The 8,693-nt window shown below is 40.6% G+C and overlaps 1 non-coding gene across 1 annotated transcript; it reads right to left on the bottom strand.

The window, feature by feature from the left end:
* Positions 1-4,897: 4,897 nt before the first annotated feature.
* Positions 4,898-4,983, bottom strand: LOC120987491. Its single transcript, XR_005776088.1, has one exon. It is a non-coding gene; the product is annotated as a small nucleolar RNA SNORD71 (small nucleolar RNA).
* Positions 4,984-8,693: the final 3,710 nt, after the last annotated feature.

Raw genomic sequence — 8,693 nt, 5'->3', positions numbered from 1 at the left:
AAATTTTTTCGAAAGCCAATACTGACTCCACTCGAGGCTACACCGTTTGAGCCACAATGAAACCACTCCGGAAATCTAGAGTGGGAGAGGTCTGGGAAGTTGCCCTGTTTATAGTGGGTTTCCTGGAGAAAAATTACTTAGCAACTCTAGAAGACAGAGAATTTGGGATCTTTTAGAGGGAGATCTAAGTCCCTTCACATTATAGGATGTAAGTTTGAAATCCATCATGAGGTATCATATGGCAAGTAAGGGGGGATTCAAAATCCTTATGTTGTGGATCCCAAACATAGAGAAGTATGTAGGGATAGTTGGCAGCCCCGAGGAGAACCAGAACTCTGCATGCCTCAATCATATAATCATATACATAGTACCACAATGCTCTCTGATTGTGAAGTGATAAAAAACGAACATAACAGAAAATAAACCAATAACAAAACCAGGATCGCAATGAGGCAACCAACAATGAGGACATTTGTAAGAAGCTCAGAGGCCTCTATTAGGCTGGGGAAAGGGAGGGCATCAAATATCAACCCAATTAGAAAGACTTGCTATGTTTTGGGAGTTATTATAAAAGAGAAACCAGAGAGGAATTAAAGGGGGAGGAAGATAAACGGGGGGAGGAAGGTTTTTAGGTGTTTTGGGACAGGGTAATAGAGGGAAGGGGTAGTTAGGAGAAGAAGGGAGGAATGATCAAGGGAGGTTAGGGAGGGAAGAGAAATGGATTATACTTGGTCAGCGCGGATACTAATTATAGCAACAAAAAGGTATTAAGAGGTGGACCAGGCGATCCTCTTGGGGGTCAAGAAGCTATTTCTTCTTTTCATCAGTTGTTGCTTTGGCATGTTAGCTCTCTCCCACTGAGTCATCCTTGGTAGATCTGGAAGAAATGAGATGTCCGAGACTGCGTCCCAGTTTGCGATATCCAAAGGAGGAATATCCGTTGAGGAGAGATTCTGATGGATTTTCCAGAATGGTTGAAAGAAAGTCCAAAGGGAAAGGTCCATCTGTATGGGATTCGCTTGTTGCGTAGGTGATCTGTGGGAGGTTTAAGTGCTTTCCTCTTCTGGAGGGTAATCGGGGATAGGTCCTGATATATCGTAATAGGGTGATCTTTAAATAAAAATGCAGTTTGCGGACCTAGCAGCAGTGAGAATTCTTTCTTTATCCACAAAGTTTAGGAAACGACAAATAATGGGTGGTTCGGTGCTTTTGGTGAGCGCGGTGACGTCAGCGCAGGTCCTGCTGAATTAAGATAGAAGGTCCTTCTATCTTCATTGAGAAGGACCTGCGCTGATGTCACCGCGCTCACCACATGGTGAGCGTGATGACGTCAGCGCAGGTCCTTTTGCAGGTACTGCAAGAGAGAAGACGATAACAGCTGAGCAATCAAGTGGATGAGGTACGGTAAATCATTTTTTTATTATTTTTTAACCGTTAATGGACATTTTACTTAGCATTCTGTATTAAAAAAATGCTATTATTTTCCATTATAACCATGTTATAACTGAAAATAATACAGTAAATGGACTTTGATGGGGTCCTGAGGCTCATCTCATCATCTCCTAGTAACCATAGGCGAAAATCGCATTGCATCCGCACTTGCTTGCAATGCGATTTTATCGCAGACCCATTCACTTCTATGGGGCCTGCGTTGCATGAAAAACGCAGAATATAGAACATGCTGCGATTTTCATGCAACACACAAGTTGAAAAACATCACTCATGTACACAGCCCCATTGAAATGAATGGGTCAGGATTCAGTATGGGTGCAATGCGTGCACATCATGCATTGCACCCGCATGGAAAACTCGCCCGTGTGAAAGGGGCCTAAGGGTTTAGAAATGACCTTTCAAGAAAGGTGGAGAGGTTAAAACATTAGTTGCAATGTTGAGGGACCTTGTCTCTCTGAGGATTACTGGTAACTACTATTAGACTCCTATCATGACATTGTGGCTGCCATCCACTTGATCTTCACATACAAGACTGGACATGATTTGCCCACCCATCTTTTTAGACACTGCTTTGGAATTTCCAGTGACCTTATAGATTGTTCTATCCAGATGTCCTTCAATCCATCCAAACATGATATTAAGATTAAATAAGGAATCAAAGAGTAATGGTCAGCCTTGTCTGACAGTAATATTTAAATTAAGGAGCATATTCCTATTAAGAACTAATTAACAGAATTTCTGTGGATTTTCCATCCAGATTTGCGACTGGAAAATCGAGAGCAAATTAGAGTACCTGCAAATTGCACAAATATCATCCGCATGCTGCATAAATTGTCCATGCAGAAAATGACCTACTGTGTGGATTTTATTCCATAGGAGTGTCGTCACTAACACTGAGAAGGACAGTCAAAGAAAGGCTTACACACATACACAACATATAAATACAACACAAATACTATGCTATATACAGTATATAATATATATACACATATATAGAATATATACACACATATACAGCATATACATATATACAGCATATACACACAAACTTCACCATTCATTACTTTTCACTATTTACTGTGAATCAATTAGATTCTGATGAACAGAATGTGTTAGGTGAATCATATAAATTTTTAATACATGCCAGCCATTCACATGTCCCCCAAATATTGGTAAAGTATGCACAAGTGATGCATATGACTACTTTATCATACCCCAAAGTTAATAAACCCAAATAGACCCTAAAATATGTTAAACATATAGATCTTAGACCACAAAATAAGAAAAGGCTGAACACAGGCTAAAAGTATCATGTTATAGAGCAGAAGGATCTGAACAAATTCATATATAATTTTATGGGAAAATATTTAGGAAAACATGTAATTTATACATTTAAATTGTTGCTCATTCTGGGCTTTGAAGTAAAGGAGGCGGTCCTATCAGTGATTGACAGCAAAGTCTCTGCATACACAGTCATAGAGATAAGCATGTCAATCACTGATAGGACCGCCTCCTTCACTTCAAAGCCCAGAATAAGCAGGAGTTTAACCCTTTCATGACCAAGGGTCATTGATGCCCCAGTGTCCAGGTCAACATTTACAAATCTGACATGCTTCACTTTATGTGGTAATTGCTTTGGAACACTTTTATTTATACAAGCCATTCTGAGATTGTTTTCTCGTGACATATTGTACTTCATGATAGTCATAAATTTAAGTCAATATATTTCACCTTTATTTATGAAAAAGTACAAAATTTATAAAAAATATTGAATTATTCACAATTTTCAAAATTTCAATTTCTCTGCTTCTAAAACAGAAAGTCATACCTAATAAAATATTTACTACTTAACATTTCCCATATGTCTACTTTATGTTGGCATCGTTTTGGAAATGTCATTTTATTTTTTTTAGGTCGTTAGAAGGCTTAGAAGTTTAGAAGCAATTCTTCAAATTTTTAAGAAAATTTCCAAAACCCACTTTTTAAGGACCAGATTCAGGTCTGAAGTCACTTTGTGGGGCTTACATAGTGGAAACACCCCATAAATGACCCCATTGTAGAAACTACACCCCTCAAGTTACTCAAAACTGATTTTACAAACTTTGTTAACCCTTTAGGTGTTCCACAAGAATTCAAGGAAAATGGAGATGAAATTTCTAAATTTCATTTTTTGGGCAGATTTTCCATTTTATAAATTTTTTTTCTTTAACACATTGAGGGTTAACAGCCAAACAAAACTCAACATTTATTACCCTGATTCTGCGGTTTACAGAAACACCCCACATGTGGTCGTAAATTGATGTAAGGGCGCACAGCAGGGCGCAGAAGGAAAGGAACGCCATACGGTTTTTGGAAGGCCATGTCCCATTTAAAGCCCCCCTGATGCACCCATACAGTAGAAACTCCCAAAAAGTGACCCTATTTTGGAAACTAGGGGATAAGGTGCCAGTTTTATTGGTACTATTTTGGGGTACATATGATTTTTAATTGCTCTATATTAAGTTTTTTGTGAGGCAGGGGCTCGTTTTTTGCAGAAAGAGTTGAAGTTTTTATTGGTACCATTTTTGGGTACATAGGATTTTTTGATCATTCATTATTACACTTTATGGGGCAAGGTGACCAAAAAATTGGCTGTTTTGGAACAGTTTTTATTTATTTATTTTTAGAGCGTTTATCTGAGGGGTTAGGTCATGTGACAGTTTTATAGAGCAGATCGTTACGGACGTGGCAATACCTAATATGTTGTATACTTTTTCGTATTTATTTAAGTTTTACACAATAATAGCATTTCTGAAACCTAAAAAATGATGTTTTAGTATCTCCATAGTCTGAGAGCCATAGATTTTTTATTTTTTGGGCGATTGTCTTAAATAGGGTATTATTTTTTGTGGGATGGGGTAACGGTTTGATTGGTACTATTTTGGGGGTCATAAGCCTTTTTGATCGCTTGCTGTTGCACTTTTTGTGATGTAAGGTGACAAAAATTGCTTTTTTTACACATTATTATTATTATTTTTTATGGTGTTTATCGGACGGGGTCTATCATGTGATATATTTATAGAGACGGTCATTATGGACGCGGTGATACCTAATATGTGTATTTATTTATTTTTTATAGGAAAAAGCAATTTCTTTTTTTAATTTTACATTTTTATTTATTTATTTATTTTTACTTTTATTATTTTCACTTTTTTTTTTTATCAAGTCCCTCTTAGATCTTGAAGATCCAGTGGGGCTGATGGCTGTACTATACTTTGCAATGCTCTTGCATTGCAAAGTAAAGTACAATCAGATGCCCTGTAGGTGGCAACAGAGGACGCTTTTGCAAAGCGTCCGGTTGCCATGGCGACTATCGGGCGCTGCAATCGCAGCGCAGCAGCCCCAATGGTGGAGAGAGGGAGCCCCCTCCCTCTATTAACCCCATGGATGCCGCTGCCGCGGCATCTATGGGGTTACAGCAGAGTGTCAGCATAGAGCTGACACTCTCTGCTGATGGCGGCGGCTCAGGAATAGAGCCGCCGCCATCACACACAGCAGGGGGACCGCACGGCATGGGGGCAGCGCTGGAAAGGGGGGGGTGTCACGGCCAGCAGGAGGAATGTATGGGGCGGGAAGGGGGCGGACCGCAGGAGGCAGGAGATAAGCAGCGGATAGATTCAGCGGCAGGCGGACACAAGAGAGAACTTGAAGGGGCACAGATGGGGGGCACAAATCGGGGAGGGGGGGCACCAGGACACATTACCTGATTTCAGGCTCTGATCGGCAGAGCGCAGATCAGAGCCTGAAACCGGCATTTTTTCACTGCCGCGATCCGATTGGTTAGTCTGCACAGATCCATTACTGAACTGTATGCTGTCAGTGACAGCAGCAGGACAGGGGCAGAAGCTTTAATCCAAGTGCTTTTGCAGCGCTTGGATTAAAGAGCTGCCATGACGTCTATATACGTGATAGCTGCACGGGGTATGTGCAGCTATCACGTATATATACAGATTGCGGTCGGGAAGGGGTTAAATGTATAAATTAAAGTTTATACTGAATATTTTCCCATAAAACTATATATCAATCTGCTAAGCTCCTCCTGCTCTATAACATTCTACTTGCAGCCTAGACACAATGTTCAACATGACAGGTTTACTTTAACCCCTTCAAGCAACAGCCAGTTTGGACCAAATGCCAGAGACCAATTTTTTAAATGTGTCACTTTATGGGGTAATAACTCTGAAACGCTTTCACTGACTTAAGCGATTCTAAGATTTTTTTTTCTCATGACACATCATACTTCATGTTAGTGGTAAATTTTAGTTGATATGTTTTACCCGTATGAATTTAAAAAATCAATTTTTTTTAGAAAATTAGCAATTTTCTATCTTTGAATTTCTCAGATTTTAAGATGAATAGTGATTACTCACAAAATAGTTATTAATGAACATTCTCCATATGTCTACTTTATAGTACAGTCGTGGCCAAAAGTTTTGAGAATGACACAAATATTAGTTTTCACAAAGTTTGCTGCTAAACTGCTTTTAGATCTTTGTTTCAGTTGTTTCTGTGATGTAGTGAAATATAATTACACGCACTTCATACGTTTCAAAGGCTTTAATCGACAATTACATGACATTTATGCAAAGAGTCAGTATTTGCAGTGTTGGCCCTTCTTTTTCAGGAACTCTGCAATTCGACTGGGCATGCTCTCAATCAACTTCTGGGCCAATTCCTGACTGATAGCAACCCATTCTTTCATAATCACTTCTTGGAGTTTGCCAGAATTAGTGGGTTTTTGTTTGTCCACCCGCCTCTTGAGGATTGACCACAAGTTCTCCATGGGATTAAAATCTGGGGGGTTTCCAGGCCATGGACCCAAAATGTCAAAGTTTTGGTCCCCGAGCCACTTAGTTATCACTTTTGCCTTATGGCACGGTGCTCCATCGTGCTGGAAAATGCATTGTTCTTCACCAAACTGTTGTTGGATTGTTGGAAGAAGTTGCTGTTGGAGGGTGTTTTGGTGCCATTCTTTATTCATGGCTGTGTTTTTGGGCAAAATTGTGAGTGAGCCCACTCCCTTGGATGAGAAGCAACCCCACACATGAATGGTCTCAGGATGCTTTACTGTTGGCATGACACAGGACTGATGGTAGCGCTCACCTTTACTTCTCCGGACAAGCCTTTTTCCAGATGCCCCAAACAATCGGAAAGAGGCTTCATCAGAGAATATGACTGTGCCCCAGTCCTCAGCAGTCCATTCACCAAACTTTCTGCAGAAGATCAATCTGTCCCTGATGGTTTTTTTTGGAGAGAAGTGGCTTCTTTGCTGCCCTCCTTGACACCAGGCCATCTTCCAAAAGTCTTCGCCTCACTGTGCGTGCAGATGCGCTCACACCTGCCTGCTGCCATTCCTGAGCGAGCTCTGCACTGGTGGCACTCCGATCCCGCAGCTGAATCCTCTTTAGGAGACGATCCTGGCGCTTGCTGGACTTTCTTGGACGCCCTGAAGCCTTCTTAACAATAATTGAACCTCTTTCCTTGAAGTTCTTGATGATCCTATAAATTGTTGATTGAGGTGCAATCTTAGTAGCCACAATATCCTTGCCTTTGAAGCCATTTTTATGCAACGCAATGATGGCTGCACGTGTTTCTTTGCAGGTCACCATGGTTAACAATGGAAGAACAATGATTTCAAGCATCACCCTCCTTTTAACATGTCAAGTCTGCCATTTTAACCCAACCAGCCTGACATAATGATCTCCAGCCTTGTGCTCGTCAACATTCTCACCTGAGATAACAAGACGATTACTGAAATGATCTCAGCAGGTCCTTTAATGACAGCAATGAAAAGGTTTTTTGGGGATTAAGTTAATTTTCATGGCAAAGAAGGACTATGCAATTCATCTGTTCACTCTTCATAACATTCTGGAGTATATGAAAATTGCTATTATAAAAACTTAAGCAGCAACTTTTCCAATTTCCAATATTTATGTCATTCTCAAAACTTTTGGCCACGACTGTATGTTGGCACCATTTTGTAAATTTTCATTAAATTTTTTTAGGATGCTAGGTTCCATTCACACGTCCGTATACTGCGTCTGCATCCGTTACGCAAATTGCAGAATGGGTGCAGACCCATACATTCTCTATGGGGACAGAATGGATGCGGAGAGCACACTATGTGCTGTCCGCATCCACATTTCCTGAGCGTGCCCCCAATCTTCCGGTCTACTGCTCCGGAAAAAAATAGAACAAGTCCTATTCTTGTCCGCAATTATGGACAAGAATAGGCAGTTCTATGAGGGTGCCGGCCGGGTGTATTTGCGATCCGCAATGCACTACGGACGTCTGAATGGACCCTTAGAAAGCTTAGAATTTTGAAAGCAATTTTGGACATTTTCAAGAACAACATTTCAGTTCTGAAGTGACTTTAAGGGCCATATATAACACAGCCACACATGTCACAGCCACACTGGTGGGAGAGGACCACAAACAGGGGTGATCGGAGGGACAGGGGACATCAGGGGGCACAAGACGCATCAGGGCACAATGGAGGCCATGCCTCATTTCAGGCTCTGATCTCCAGAGTGGACCCACCGGAGAATCCAAAGGCAGCGAAACAGATTTTTTTTTGTCCTGGACGTTTGGGGTCCACTATGTTATTAGAGCCTGGACCCACCGGAGGATCCTCTGGTTCTCTGTTGGTCCAGTCTGACCCTGATTATGGCTGATCTCCACTTCCTTGTTGTGGCTTGACACTCATGAAATATCTGCAGATGCCTTATTAGAAAATCAGTGGTGGAGGCAGGTCATTGCTCTGGCCAGTGATTGGCTAAGCAGGCATCTTCTGCAATTCCTCTAAAATTGAATGGGTGAATACTTGGTATCTGTTTATATTCAGCAGAATCATCTTTAGACATTTGCTATCTGACCATCCATATTTTTAATGCTTATGCTTGGGTTCAGTATCTTATTAGATTTGCTTTTCGCCCAGCATGTAATCAGTTTCTGTGCTTCAGTTTATATGTCAGATTTAAAAAATATAATAGTTCCAAAAACATTTTTACTGTGACCTGCTGTGAATTGTACAAATACACTCTCTCACTTGTTTCTGTTAAATGAAGATGAAAGAATAATGAGGTTGTATTTTTAATTGGATGCACTAAGCATACTGCCTAATAAAAGAACCACATCATCAAATAGCTGAACAGTGTGTCCATTGAACATGTAAAACATCCTGTCTCTCAGCCCAACTGAAT

This window comes from Bufo bufo, chromosome 1, assembly GCF_905171765.1.
Source record: "Bufo bufo chromosome 1, aBufBuf1.1, whole genome shotgun sequence".
Classification (NCBI taxonomy): Eukaryota; Metazoa; Chordata; class Amphibia; order Anura; family Bufonidae; genus Bufo; species Bufo bufo.
The sequence above is the reverse complement of the archived record's forward strand: the minus strand, read 5'-3'. Positions and strand labels throughout refer to the sequence as shown.